This window comes from Sminthopsis crassicaudata, chromosome 4 (assembly GCF_048593235.1).
Source record: "Sminthopsis crassicaudata isolate SCR6 chromosome 4, ASM4859323v1, whole genome shotgun sequence".
In the NCBI taxonomy this organism is placed as follows: Eukaryota; Metazoa; Chordata; class Mammalia; order Dasyuromorphia; family Dasyuridae; genus Sminthopsis; species Sminthopsis crassicaudata.
In genome coordinates, this window is record NC_133620.1 from 366,623,713 (window position 1) to 366,638,991 (window position 15,279).

At 39.7% G+C, this 15,279-nt stretch overlaps 1 protein-coding gene across 3 annotated transcripts in view; it reads left to right on the plus strand.

The window, feature by feature from the left end:
* The window catches only part of YPEL2 (yippee like 2), a 65,710-nt gene that overhangs the window by 19,091 nt on the left and 31,340 nt on the right, over positions 1–15,279 (plus strand). The window lies entirely within an intron of this gene.

The window sequence follows — 15,279 nt, forward strand, 5'->3', positions numbered from 1 at the left end:
AGATTAAGGATATGAGGCAGGATTTGAGCCCAGATTCTCTGATGCTAGACTAGAGCATTTAGCCTATAAATCCAGGCAACTTGCACCTGTCTATCCAGGACAAAAATACTATTTTTGATCATAAACAAAAGCAATAGCAATCCAACTTTCCTTCTCAGCCAGAATTCCCATTCATCCTGGCCAAAAAAAAAATTCCCCCAGAGGTCAGACTCTGGTCAACTGCCCTTTCCTTTTCTCTGTCTCTTGCACTGACTCCTACTGCCTATCCTTGCTTAGGCCTAATGTTGAAGGAGGCACTGCCTTAGGCAGACCCTGACCCCTTAGGGCTTCTCTAGGTTAGAAGCTACTCTGGAATGAGAAATATAAAGGACATCATGGAAAATAGAACAGTTTCCTTCTAAAAGCATCTCTGTTGTGTTGGCAGTTGGGAAAATCTCCTCAGATACATAGTTTTCTTGGTGTGTCCATGGGAAATCCCCTGGATTGACTTGGATCCACTGTGACTCTGAGATTGTATATGCGCAGTCTTCAGTCACAAACCTGAAGAATCACAGCACAGATGGGGCTTTGGCTTGCCTTGACCAGGAGCCATCTGCACTAAGCTTCTGGGGCAAGGGGACCTTGAGCTTCAAGTGTGGCCCTAAGTCTGCACTTGACTCATTGCAGAACACTGCAGGATAAAGACACAATTATCAGCTCACTAAGCTGAGCTAGGCTGGGGGAGCTAGTTAATCCTGGGAGGGCATGGCAGAGCTTCCCAACTCGCTGCCTAGTACAGTAAATGAAAGTGGCTACTAGAAGAGGAGAAATGATGGGATATAAAGCAGGGACTCTTAGGCTGTCCACAGACAGATTTCATCCAGTTTATAAACTTGGGTGGTGAAAAAAATGACATCTTTATTTTAACTGATCTCTAACTGAAATTTAGCATTTCCCTCAATTATGGATTTTTAAAGAAATATCCTTTTGAGAAGGGATCCAGTCATCAGACTGTCAAAGGAGGGGGGTTCATGACCCCTAAAAATGTTTTGAACCTTTGGGAAAGAAGAATCTCAGAAGAGCACAATCAGATGAAGTAGAGCCTCCTCTCCCTTCTGAGCCTGAGCCAAGGTGAGCTTGAGATCTAAGCTTCAAGGCCTTAGCTAGCTTTCCTTCGTGGAGAGTCTCCCATAGAGACTCTCTATAGGGTCCCATAGAACCCCAGAGGTTCAGCTTTTGGTGCTGCCATGGAAGGAGAAGCTGACTCTGCTGGATTTTCAGCAGGATAATGGATAGCCATTAGCCAGCCTAATCCACCTCAGATTTCGGTGAGAAAGAATATCTGATCATTGTTTGTTCTTCATTTTTATATGGGGGATGATGCCATAATATGCAAGTGAATTGATTACAGAGATTCTCTATTAGGATATCTCTTCTCTATTAGGATTCTCATAAATCGGAGGAATGCAAGAATTGTTTTGGTCTGTTTCCTTTCTATTCCCTTTAATCTTTTTCCTTAATGCTCCTTCATTTGTTTAGATGACCTTTAGACTCAAGTCAATTGAACCTGCATTTATTAAAGGCCTGCTGTGTGCAATAGTACTTTAGTGGACAAATAGGGGTCCCTGCCCTTACAGAGACTACTCTGCTTGAGCCTCTTTCTCTGACAATTTAACTTGTCTTGGCTTCTCTTTGGGTTTTCTAGAAATCCCTTGCTTTTTAAAACTTTTAAAGAAAAAGTTGGGGATCTCTGCTCTCTCCTTCTTCCCTAGCTGAGAACCACTGTTGTAGCCATCAAGGAGAATGACGGAGAAGATCACAGTGACCATGACATTCAATTGAAATCTTTCTGTCTAGGGAAACTGACATGTCAAAAGTTGTGAGATTTCCCTTTTTCCCCTCCCCACAGATGCTTTTATTTAAATTTTTACTTTTTGCAATTGTCTCGATTCCAATCTCTTCATTTTAGCTCAGTATTTATATTTCTCAGGATATTGCTTTTCTCATTTCCCTCTGTATCTTAGGATAAGTTGGGGGAGGGGGGAAGAGGAGGAGGACAAGACAAGACTAGACCAGACAGTTTGGTTTTTCTGATAAAGTACTAGAGTGGAGGATGGGTGATGGAATGAATCCTTCCCACTGGGAATCTTGTTACTATTGAGAAGGGGACATCAGTCAGATTACTGGCCATGTCTACATCAGCCACATAAGATCTGGTTGGCCAAAAAGTCGACTTTTTGGAGACACCTCCAAAAATAGAGTAGTCTATTCCTGCCCTAAACATAGTGAAAGGGAGGGGAGGAGTTGCTGTGATATCTCACTCAAGTTAGTCTGAGCATGAGGTGAAGCTTACACTGTAGTTCTCTGGCCAAGTTTGGGTTGAAAAAGTATCTAATGTTAAATGAACCATAGTGAAGGGGCAAAGTGTCTGGTTGACTCGAGGGATATTTTGGAAGGCTTTTTCCATGTTTTTCCTCCATCCCCCAGTTTTTGTTGTTGTTTTTTCAGTATAGCATTTTAAGACTTAGAATAACAATAATTGATTTATGTAAAATAACCCCTCACTTGGTATTTCGGGCATTATTATCCCCATTTTATAGATACATGTATAATCTTATATGTGTGTGTGGACCCAGCTATAGCAGTGGAGAGTGAAACAGGTTACCTTGCACAGCCTTCCCTCACTTCAGTCCAACTTATTTACACATCATAACTTCATCTCCCTGAGGTCTTGGGTCCTCTTCAAGGACAAACAGCAACTCTGTGTGTGTGTGTGTGTGTGTGTGTGTGTGTGTATAGAATGTGGTGGACATTCAAAGGTAGTCTCCTGACTATAGGCCATTTCTCTTTCATTGTAGTGTCTCTCCAAGGTGCAGTATAAGACATTTTTCTTGAAATATATTGTAGGTCATATTTTATAGATGGGACTCTCTAGTAAAGTTCTATCCTATGCCTTCTCCTAAAGCCCTACTCCAAGGCCTGCTCCATATCATGTAAGTGAATATGAGTTTTTTAAAACCTCTAAAGAGTACAAGCTCACATAAAGTGCTGCAGAGTTGGAAAGCCTTTGGTTTAGCCTTTGGGGCCACACTGAAAAGGAGACTCAGTTTGGTTATAGATTGAAGTATTTTTTAATCACAGCAATTCTTGAAGAGGGGTTGCAATCTATGTTGATGAAGTGAATGAGTCTCTTCCCTCATAAAATTATAAATCTTTGAAGTAATGATAATCTTAAACAAATTATACAAAGTATATCCTTCTGAGGTGTAGGGGTTATAACCCCATTTTACAAATTAAAAAAAATCTGAGGCTCAGAAAGGTTTAGCAGATTTAGTCAGTTACTTATTAGTATTTTAAAATATATTTTAACTCTGAAATCTCTCCTTTCCTCCCATCCCTTCTATACTTGCTGAGAAGACAAGCAATATATCAATTATCCATGTGAAATCATGAAAGATGTTTATTTCCATAGCTAATAAGTTTTTAAGACAGGATTTGAATTCAGCTCTTCTTGTTCTAAAATCCATTGTTCTAAAGTACAGATTTTGGTCTTCTTTCCAGTCTTTTCTCTTCCTTAGGTGGAGAAGACTGTTAAACAGGAAGTTATTTTAAGTTTGTAAGAGAAAACGAAATTTTAATTAAAAAAATATCTTGGATATAGTGTCTGGCAGTGACCTTGAGAAACCTGAATGCTGAGTGAATGAGACTGGGTGGAGTACCCCGATCACCTTACCCTAGAGCTGTTCTAGCCTCTTATATTTTTGGAACCCAGACTTTGCTGGCTTCAGGTCTTCCTTTAGAGTCTCCCTTTTCCCTGCAGAGAGAGGTCTATTCACAAGTACAGGCCAAATTTAGCACAAGCTTTAGTTTCCTTGCTCTCTCCAGGGTTAGGATGGATGAGTGGACAGATTTGGGGAGGGGGGTATTTTAAAGCTCTGTATTTTAGAAAATTGAGCAGAACTGGCTGTTGTTAAAAGAGTAAGGAAACTGGCTGACATTGTACAAAGATTCTTTTATTTTGTTCCTTGGTTAGCCCCAGCAAAAAATAATCCATAGGTTCTTTTGGAGGTTTACTTAATGGAAAGAATAGTTTCTCCTCAACCGCCTTCTTGGGAAACAGACAGCCTTTATTTTCAGTTGTTGTTCCCCCCCCCCCCCCCCCCCTTCCCTCCCGCCCTTTCCTCTCTTCCATTTAAGAAAGCCTCACTGGAGAATATGTCTCTATTTTCCCAGTCTTGACTTCATCTCTTTTGGTTTTGAAGAATGTCCTGAGGGACATGGGAGCTGAAGCTGATAGATTGAAGCTGGGGTAGTTAAGTGATACTTTGTACTCTTAATAGAGCCTTTATCTGCAGATTGGAAATTGTTACACTTTTTATTATTATTTTGGCCAAATTCCATTATGGAGATGAAGAGAACTGAAATGTTGAGTTCAAGGTCCTCCAGGGAGTTAGATTCCCAGGAAAGGGAGAGTAAGATTCCTGGCTCCTTTTCTTGTACTAGAGCTTTGATTCTAGACTTAGGCATTTGCAATAGTACTCCTCTACCTCTTTATCACTTGAATTTCTTGCCATTCAAGTCAAATGGTTCCCATTTCCCCATAAGCTCAGCATAACTACATCTTACATTAGCTGTGTAATTTTTCCCTTAGAATCAGAGCTCCAGAAAAAAAATGAACCTGGAAGGGAAGGAGATAGGAGAAAGGAAGAGTTGGGAAAGCCTGGTATATCTCCAAGACTGTAAGGCTGCTTTTGTTCTGGAGGAGAGGGAAGAAAGGGTGAAAAAAGCTCAGTGAATTGATGACTTGAGATATCTAGGGAATGTGCTGAGACATCCTCCAGCCTCTTATCTAGGGGTTGTCACGGCTCAGATGTTGGAGTGTGTGCAGGGAGGTGGCATTTTGAGTTGGCACAAGGACTCACATTGTTGTGCTTCTTTAGAGAAGAATGCTACTGTAAAAATGTGCTTTCAGGATTATAGAACAAGAACGCTGCCTTTGGTACAGTAGATAGATAGAGTGCTGGACCTGAAGTCAGCAGAACCTGAATTCAAATCCAATCTCAGACACTGATTGAGCTACAGGATCCTTATGTGTAAAATTATCTGGAGAAGGAAATGGCAACTGACTCCAGTATCTTGGCTAAGAAAACTCCAAATGGGGTCATAAAGAGTTGGATAAGGTTGAAATGACTGAACAAAAAAACAAAAACAAAAACAAACAAAAAAACCTGCCATTGAATGAGTAGAAAAACCTCCACAGGCTGGCTCACTGCTCAACAGACTAGAATATGCACTTTGGAAAACTTTTTTTTTGAAATTTTTGAAGCTCTTTCAACCAAGAGGATTACACTTTCCCTTTTACCATCTATACTGTTTTCCATGAAATACTTTCTGTAGCATCCGCATTCTGGCCCCTTAGGGATGTATCACCAGATTAACCCATTTAAAAATTCAGTATTCATAAATTTATTTATTCATTCAAATACAGTATACAGGTCACTGAAAGCACTAGGAGAAACACACATGTGTATATACACATACACAGACATACATCTCTGTATAAAATATAAAATATAATTAATTGGTTTTGTTTTTAATTTTTTTAACGTAATCAAAATTATCCATTTTGCAAGTCATTACCCAATTGATAAATGGTCAAAAGGTATGAATAGGCAGTTTTCAGATAAAGAAATTAAAGCTGTCTATAGTTGCTTGAAAAAATGTTCTAAATCACCAATGATTAGAGAAATGCAAAATAAAACAACTCTGAGGTATCACCTCACACCTATTTGACTAATATGATAGAAAAGGAAAATGATAAATATTGGGGAAATTGGAACACTAATGCATGCATTGTGGGTGGAGTTGTGAACTGATCCAGTCATTTTGGAGAGCAATATGGGATTATGCATGATCTTGGGTCCAGTGATATCACAACTAGGTCTATATCCTACAGATAACATAAAAAAGGGAAAAGGACCCACATAAAGTAGCTCTTTATATAGTGGCAAAGAATTGGAAATTGAAGGAATGTCCATGAACTGCTGCATGACTAAACAAGTTGTGGTGTATGAGTATAATGGCATACTGTTGTGCTTTAAGAAATAATGAATGAACTGATTTCAGAAAAACCTGAAAAGATTCACATAAATTGAGTGAAGCAGAACCAGGAGAACATTGTGCATAGCAACTGCAACATTATGTGATCAACTTTGATAGACTTAGCTCAATGATCTAAAACAATTCCAAAAAACTGAGAAAATGCCATCCACATTCAGAGAAATAACTATGGAGTCTGAATGAAGATCAAAGCATACCATTGTTTTTTTTCTCATGATTTTTCTTTTTTGTTCTGATTCTTTTACAGCATGCCTAATGTAGAAATATGTTTACATGATTACACATGTATACCCTATATCAGATTGCTTCCCATCTTGTGGGGAGGGGAATGGCAGTGAGAGAGGGAAACAAATTTAGAACTCAAAATATAAAAAAAGAATGTTGAACATGTAATTGGAAAAAATAAAATTCTATTTCCAAAAGAAAAAGGTTAGGAAACCAAGTAGCATAGAACCACAGAGAATATCATCTGGAATGGGACCTCAGTGTTTATGTAAGCCAGCTTCCTCATTTTACAGAGGAAACTGAAGCTCAAGCAGTGAAGTGACTTGTTCAAAGTCATACAGATACTGCACAGCAGAACCATGAACACCCAGATCATTTGATTTCAAATACAGTTGTTCTTCTCCTTCCCTTGCATTGATTTCTTCAAAACACCCATACATATTATCTCCATTTGCTGCTCACAGTAATCCAAAAAGAGCTGGTATTCTGATGCCCATTTTATAGATGAGGAAACTGAGACTGAGAAATATAAGTGACTAGTAAATAGTCTATGACTTGATTTGAATATAGGTCTTCCTTGGCTTCAAATCCTGCAGGCTGTCCACTGCCATTGAGCTGACGTTCTCCAGCCAATTGTTTCTTCCTTTGGGTGGAAGGGAATCCTATGGATTAGGCACAATATTGTGTGTTGTTGGCTTCCTTTCTCTCCTCAGCCAGTACATGGTGAGAAGGTCCATTCTTAGAGCCTGCCAAGAATATGGCTCTAACTGGTTCATAGTGAGGTCTGCAAGCTGGATTCCCAGGCTCATCAGTGTATATGAATGGTGGAGATGGGGGGTGGGAGGGGAGGCAGATGGCATTGGCTACCACTGAATCTCAACTATTGCTGGTCTCCTCTTTGGAGACATAGCTCTTCAGTAAATATCAAGTTGTCATCTAAGTGTAGGAAGAGTTACCACTGTGTGAAGTGTCATTTCTCCCTATCTGATTTGCCCCGGTAGAATATAAGTTCCTTGAGAGCAGGTACTGTTTCATTTATCTTTGTCTCCTCAGTACTTGCCATGTATGACATCTAAAAATGCTTGTGGATTGATTTGATTGACATGAATTCAGGACAGCTCATTATCCAAAGCAGAGTTGAAAGTCACTTTCTCTCTTTTCCTTTTGGATGGGAGGCAAGATCTATCTCATAGTAGCTCTCACTCCATGTGAAAATTAATGATCTGGGCAGAAGGAAAATCACTCTCCAATTTATTATCTAGGGAGCTGCCAGGAATGAAGGCTGGTGAATCATCTCTGTGTTTTTGCTGCAGACTCCAGACCACTGGAGCATGAGGCTGCTCAAATAAGATTCTCTCCCTGGTTGCTGTAATACCAAAAAGAAATGTTGACTTGGCCTCTGAGATGTGTTGTAAAAACCAACCCTGGGCTTTGTAAACCCTTGTAGTTGGGAGACTTCTTCACTTGGACTTGGGAAGGGTGTTAGAGTCTGAGGATGGGAGCAGGTTTAGAGATGTATATTTGTCTCTCACATAGTTGCCTCATTACCCATAATGATAATTACAAAAATTGAGAAATAGGCCCGTCCTGGTGCCATTAATTGGCATTACATCTGTTTGTAACCATGGGCAAATACCTCATGAGGTATTTTTTTTAGCATGGCTAGCCCAGAGGATTCTCCCTGAGCAAGAAAAAGAAGTTTCAAGAAGCACATCTGTTCAGAAGAGCTGAATTCACTCTGATTTCCAAATGTCTAAAATTGGAGAAGGGGAGCATCCTGAGAATAAGAATAATCCGTCATGACCTCCAGGGCTAAAGCAAGGAAGCAAGAGATTTAAGGTCTCTGCTTGTATAATTGGTATTACAGAATCCTTCTATCACTAGTGATAGCCTTTAGCTGAATGTCACCCTATAGATAAATGACTCATATTTTCCTTCGATTTTGCTCATGGTGCTTCTGTAGTTGAAATATCCTCTCTTCCCTTCCTCTGGTCAAAATACCATTCACAGATCTAACATTAGTTGGGAACCTCTTAAAGACTCAGCTCAAATCCTTTTCCTAAATCCCAACTTCTTAAACTGTGTTACAAGCCCATATGGAGTCTTCTTGTAACTGAATGTGCTTATTATTTGCTAATAAACCCAGGGTCACATAAAAATTTCTTAGGTAAAAAGGGGTCACAAGTAGAAAAAGAAGCCCTGCTCTAGTCTTCCCTCTCTTGTACTTATTTTTCAGAAATATCTGACTCTTTGTGACTCCATTTGGGGTTTTCATGGCAAAGATGCTGGGGTGGTTTGCCATTTCCTTCTCCAGCTCATTTTACACAGGAGGAAACTGAGGCTGGGAATGGGATTGGGACTTGCCCACAGTCACACAGCTAGGAAGTATCTGAGGCCAGATTTGATTTAGAAACGTGAAATTTTTTTTAGAAAGTTTTTAGAAACTTCCTGACTCCATGGTCAGCACTTTCTCCTGCACCGTCCTTCCATTCTAGAGGCAGTCTAGTATAGTGGGTAAGGCACTGAACCAAAATCAGGAAGATGTGCTTCTAATTTCTGCCTCGGACATTTGCCAATATGAGACTCAGAACAAGTTCCTTAGCCTCTCCATGCTTCAACTACAAAGTCTATGACCTTTCTCATTTGAAATCTTACAGCGTTTGTGTCTGTTGTTGATTTGGCAATTAGTCATATGCTTCTTTATGATGCCTTTTGTACTATTCATGTCTCATTTCTTCATTTCTCATGTATTTATGTCCTTCCTCTCCCCTCCTCCCCCCATTAGATTGTAAACTCTTGAAGGTCAAGGATCTGGTCCTTATATAACAAAAGTAGATGGTATTTACATAGCACTTTTAAGGTTTTATATAGCATTTTTAAGGTTTGCAAAAAGCTCTGTGCATCTCATTTGATCTTTTAAAGCCTACACTAATCAACATAGTACCCTTTCACTATTAAATTGAGAGATTGATTCAAGTTGTGTTTTCAGGAGTGAAACATAGTTAAGAGATTTTAATAAACTGCTAAGACTATGGAGTGGCCAAAAAAGTTCATTTGATCTAGGGCTGTTCTACTCTGCCCTGGACAGGAAGACATTTTGTACTTGCTTCTGGACACTGCGTTTTTAGGAGGGATATTGACAAGAGCAGAATGATGAGGGATTTGGGAGGGAAGGGTCCTTTAAATTTTTTTTGATTACTCACATTCCATTAAGAGAATTTTTTGATCTTGTTACCCCTGTATCTATAGATATTACATAATTATGTGTTATGAAATTTATCAAAATAGAAAATTTAAAAACATAAAATATTTGATACTAGACTTAATTGGGAGCCACTGAAGTTTGAGTAGGGGAGTTAGCATGATCAGATGGCCATATAGGCAGCTGTGTGGGGAATGGTTTGGAGAAGGAAAAGACTTGAGGCAGGGAAACTAATTAGGAAGCTGTTGCATAAGTAACTAGGAGAGAAAACTAGGGGGTAGCTGTGGAATGGAGAGGAAGGGATGGCACAGCTAAAGAATTGACAAGATTTGGCTATCTGATTTGTGAGTTGAGAAAAAGGAAGGAACCAGGGAGGCTGTGGGGTAGTTCCTTGTACATCAGTAGAGAAATTGAAGAAAGATGGATCTGAGAGCAAAGACAATAAAATTTTCAATGCCAACCACAGCTCTTGGTCATCCTGTGAGACTCGCTGTCACACTCTTCCCTTCCCAAAGGTTGTTTCTCTTGGTGGAAAGGGAAGGGGATCTCAGGTGATCTACAAGGCAAAAGGTAGAAATTCTCCCAATGGCACCTGAGCGGTTGTGTCAGCCAGTCAGTAATGATGTCATGACTTCTCTGAACTAGCCCTTCTAGATGTGAAAGAAGGGAAGTTTGGGAACTTAACATATGGTGAAGAGGGGTCAGTCAGGAAGGTGGGAGAGAGAGTCATTGATTTAGTGACAAACCTTACCCATAGCTATGGTGGGGAGGGTAGGATACAAAACCTTTTTCCTCTCTGATTATCTGATCATGGGGTCACTCATACCCCTGAGGGATCAGGTTTCAGCCCTCCTTCAAAGACTACTGCTATATATCTTGCCATTTTAGGATTAGTTGAAAAAACTCTGCATGTTTGGTCTGGAAAAGAGAAAACATGTAGTGTGTTCAAGGAGGCTGGGATAATGGTGTTCACAGTAACTCAGGAATGTAGGACAGGGATTAGATTTGCTCCACCTGTCCTCAAGAGAGAACTAGCAGTGAGACACATTTTGGTTTGATGTATTAAAGCTTTTTGAAAACAAGATGGGCTGCAATGGTGTCCTCCTCCCTGGAGGTCTTAAGCAAAGGCTGGATGATTACTTTTTGGCAATTGTAGAGGGAATTCCTATACGGACATGGATTGATTTAAAGAATGTCAGAATATAAACTTCTGAACACAGGGATTGTTCCATTTCTGTCTTAGCAAAACTGGCACAAGTGCCTAATACATAGTAGGCACTTGATAAATGCTTATTGATTGACCCGACAATCATTGAGATTCTTTAGACTCTTTAGATTATGAAATTCTGTGAGGTTCTGGCCTGCATCCTGGCCTGTGTTGCTTCAGGAGGATGAGGAGATTTAGCAGGATTAAGCTTCTGTCAGAAAGCCTGCTTGCTGCCCAGAAAAAGGAAGGATTTCATTTGAGGATTCACTAAATAAAATCAAATGGACAACAGTAATAGAATGATATTTCTGGGGACATTTCCCTTGTGTCTCTTTTTTTTTTTTTTTTTTTTAACTTGTTACTTTTTTGTTATAGAATTTCCTGGAATGATTTTAATAAAAATCCTCATTTCTATAGTACTTTAAAGATTTGCAATGCACTTTCTTCCCAATTACCTGATAAAAGAAATGTTCTAGGGCAATATTCCCATTTCACAGATGAGGTAACTGAAGGTTCAAGAAGTGATATAACTTGTCTCTTATCACATAGCTAGTAAGGGCATGAAGAAGTGTATAATTCTAACCCAGGGCTGAGACCAGGGCTTCCATTCCTGATAATGCCCAATTCTCCGGCCCTCTGTGTGAGGCCTTTCAATGCCTTAGGAGGTACTCTGTTCTGGAAGTAATTAAGTAATAGCTGTGGGAATGTTCTTCATTCATCCATCTTCCTTAGGTCTAAAGGAACACTGACATTAAAATGAAAAAAAGCTGCCATAGCTGTCCCATCTTTGCCCCACCTTGTCGGCTTTCCTCCCAGTAATTTTGGTTACTGTGGTTTTGGTCTCCTTAACAGCAAGCTACAAAAATGTGGGGCTAGGCTAATAAAGGGCCTAGGCAGCCCAAAGTGAGTTCCTGAGCTCTATGTAAATTGTAGCAGCAATGCAGTCTCCATCTTGGGGCTGAGAGGAAGTTCTTACTTAGGAAAGTGTTATTTTGGTAATCCAAAAGACTTAATTTTCTGTGATGCTTTTTATATTCAAAATCTTTCCTCAGTCCTGATTCCTTCAGCCACTGAGGAGCAGTGTACAGGTCTAGAGAGAGGAGTTATAAGTCAGTCCTTTCTAGGAATTAGTCTTTCTTTACATTGCTCCAATCCTTTGTACCTCTTTTTCTAATCACTATTCCCACAACTTGGTCCCAATGGCAGCTAGGAAGGCTGGACTGGGCAGTAACCAATAGAATAGGATAAGGATGTAGGATGTAAGGATGATGAGCTGTTGCTTTCAACAAATCTGTAACATTTTATTTTTCTCAACACCTCTCTCAGAGAGAGCTCTGATGTAGAGAGAAATTCTGTCTATTATAGGGGTTCTTAGTGTTTTTTGTGTGTGTGTCATGAATCCCACTGGCAGTATGAAACCCATGGGTCCGAGAGAGTCTCAGAATATTTTTTTAAAAATGCAGAAAATGAAATGCATTAGGATTACAAAGGAAACAACTTATATTGAAATACATTTATCAAATGTTTCAAAATTTCTTCATGGTCTCCTTGGGGACCCAGAGACCCTAGGTGAAAAGTCCCAGATTATTGATCTTAGACTTGCTTGGACATTGGGAAAAGGGTCTTTCCCAGAGCAAGTCAGTGTCTATCAGAGGTGAGCCCTGGTCATCACTAATTATCATCATTTTCATCTTCATTATGGGAATGTCATTCACTGTTATTGCTATCATAAATCTTAGATACTTTTTTTTTTATATGTTGAACCTTCCAGTCACATTGAGTGAATAAAAAGGCATTATCTTGACTGAAAGAAACTGAAGCCAAAGAGAAATGAATTACTTGCCAGTAGCTTTACAGGTAGTACCAAAGGGGGATTCATACCCTGAATCCAAAATTAACACACTTTCCACTATACCACACTGCCTTTCTTGTATTTACATATTTACAAGTTCTCATTCAACCATATATGTTGTCATTAGCCTTCCTCCTATAAACCATTATCTTCTGTTCCTAGTAGCCAGGATTATCCTTTTTCATTTACCCTTCTAACATCATCTCCAGTCATCTACTGTCTTTCAAGCTTCTCGTGATTTGCTCTTATGTTCATTAAAATTTTTTTTGCATACAGAAGTGAGGGTGGTATAATTTGCTCTGACTCCTTAGAAAGAATCCTTTTAAGCATTCATTGTAACACCAAAACTCTTATTAGATGGGGAAGAGTTGTCCTCTCTATATATATTTAGGAAGGGCCTTTCCAGTACCCAGAACAACAATAACAACAATATCCATATTAGGGAATGCTGAGGACCACCAGCTCACTTAGTAGGGTTCAAACTATCTTTATTCCTTCAATATCAATGCAGCAAAAGTTCCTACCCCCAGTTTACTTAGGATTACATGCTGGGAGTTGTGCTGGGACTCTGCTATATTGACTTTATAGCAATAGATGTTACACACTCATAGGATCTTAAGAGTTTGAGGTAGAATAGTTTTTCTTTTTTTCCCCCCTTCTCATTTTAGAGGAAGGAACAGAAGCTCAAATAGTGTTTCATATCACACAGATAATAATTGATGGTAGTGTTTCAAATTCAGATCTTGTCTACAGATCTAGGGAGCTCTTTGATGCACCACTCTGTTCGATATTTACATTTATTTTATGTCAATCATTGAAAACAAAGGGATACAATTCCTTCCAGCCCCTATTTTTCTCAACTAAGTCTGCCTTACCTTCTCCCCTTTCCCCATGCTGTGTCAGCATAGGCTAGCTTAGTCTAGAAAAATGATTCTTTCTTCAGAGATTCTTCAGAGCCAGGTCTTAATTGTAGCTTCTGTGATTGATCACAGTCTTTTCCTTTGGTGTGGCTTAGAAGAAAAAATTGTACAGCTAGGACCAGAAAGCCTCCTTCCCCAGGGAAAAGGCTTATTGGGGGTTTTAGGTTACTTTTTTTTTTGGGGGGGACACATTTGGCTTGGCTTCTTTGTGTTACCTGGGGAAAGCCCATTGATAATTTTTTGTTCCTCGAAGTATTGAGAAGGGGCTAGAGGAATTATTTCCAGCTTCGATAAAAAAAGTCAAGATGCTTCTATAATGTCCTTTCCCACACTGAAAAAACTGGAAGATGGTAGAGGCAAGATTCATCTGACTGCTTTGTGTTGCATCATTCCTTGTCTCTTTCTTTCCTCAGAACAGAGACGAAAGCAAGGTATAACTGGGGGAGGAGAGTTTTCCCGTTTTGTTGTCCAATAAAATAAACAACAGACTAGTCAGAGCTAGGTCCTGGGGCATTAGGTGCTGAATAAATACTTGAGAAAAGAGAGATAAGTTAAGGTTTGAAAAATCTAGGTCACAGGACTGGTGCCAAGCTCCAGTGTAACTGGTCACCTTGAAATGGACTCAGAGCCCTTTGCTCAACAAGTCATGAGGTAGAAATACTAACCCTTTCCTAGATCTCTAAACAGCTAATGTGTATTCTGGCTGTGGATACCCTGCAGGGTTAGCCTCTACATCTTCATCATACATCTAAATCTTGTGAGAATCTGTGACCTGCACACCCATGACTCATGTGGGGACCCTCCAGAGCTCCTGCAGTAGCCAAATCAATAGCCAGCATTTATCAAAACAGGTAGTACCTAACTGTGTGACCCTGGACAAGTCACTTAACCGCAATTGCCTCAGCAAAAAGTAAAAAAACAAACAAAAAAAAACAGGTAGTATATGCCAGGCACTATATTAAGTGCTTATTAAGTTTATATAAACATAGAAATGTTTATATAAAAATTTAATGTTAGTTAAATTTAATTTAATAAAGTATATATTAAATACAAACAAGAAAATACACAATAAATTGGAGGTTCTCAGGAAAGACACTTATATAGCATTAAGGGAGACTGGGAAAGACTTCTTGAAGGTGGGATTTTAGTTAGGAGACAGATAAGGAGGGGCTGCTGTGGGGGACAACCAGTGAAAATGTACTGACAAGAATCAGAAAAATGGAGTATCTTGAGAACCCCTAGAATCCAGCATCAGTCTTTGGCTTAAAGAGTACCTGAAAGAGAGGGGTGGTGGTGAGGGGAAGAAGAATGGAAAAGCAGGTAGGAAGATTTTAGAAGGTGTTGACACTGGTGACAGACAGTCCTTCTGACAACTAGCAGAGGGGCTCTATGGAATTTTCCTTCTGTCCTTTGTCTTAAGCTGTGAATGGTTAGCTCTGTTTCTCCCCACCCCTCTTATATCTCTAGAAGCAGATGATAGTGCTGATTTCCTGTGAAATAGAGATGGTGAGATCATTCTTTGTGATTTCAGAAGGAACTGCGGAGGGTGCACGATGTTTCAGGGGTTGGTTAGCTGAACCACTGGTTTCCAAACCTTAGCATCCCAGGCAGCTAGAGGTATATAGAACAGATGCCAGGTAGCATTGGTAACAGGGAGTTTCCTCACATGATTCCCTAGACCAATGAAATTACAGGTTCAGGAACACACCCTCCCCACCCTACACACACACACACACACACACACACACACCCAAATGTTCCCATTTTTATAGTG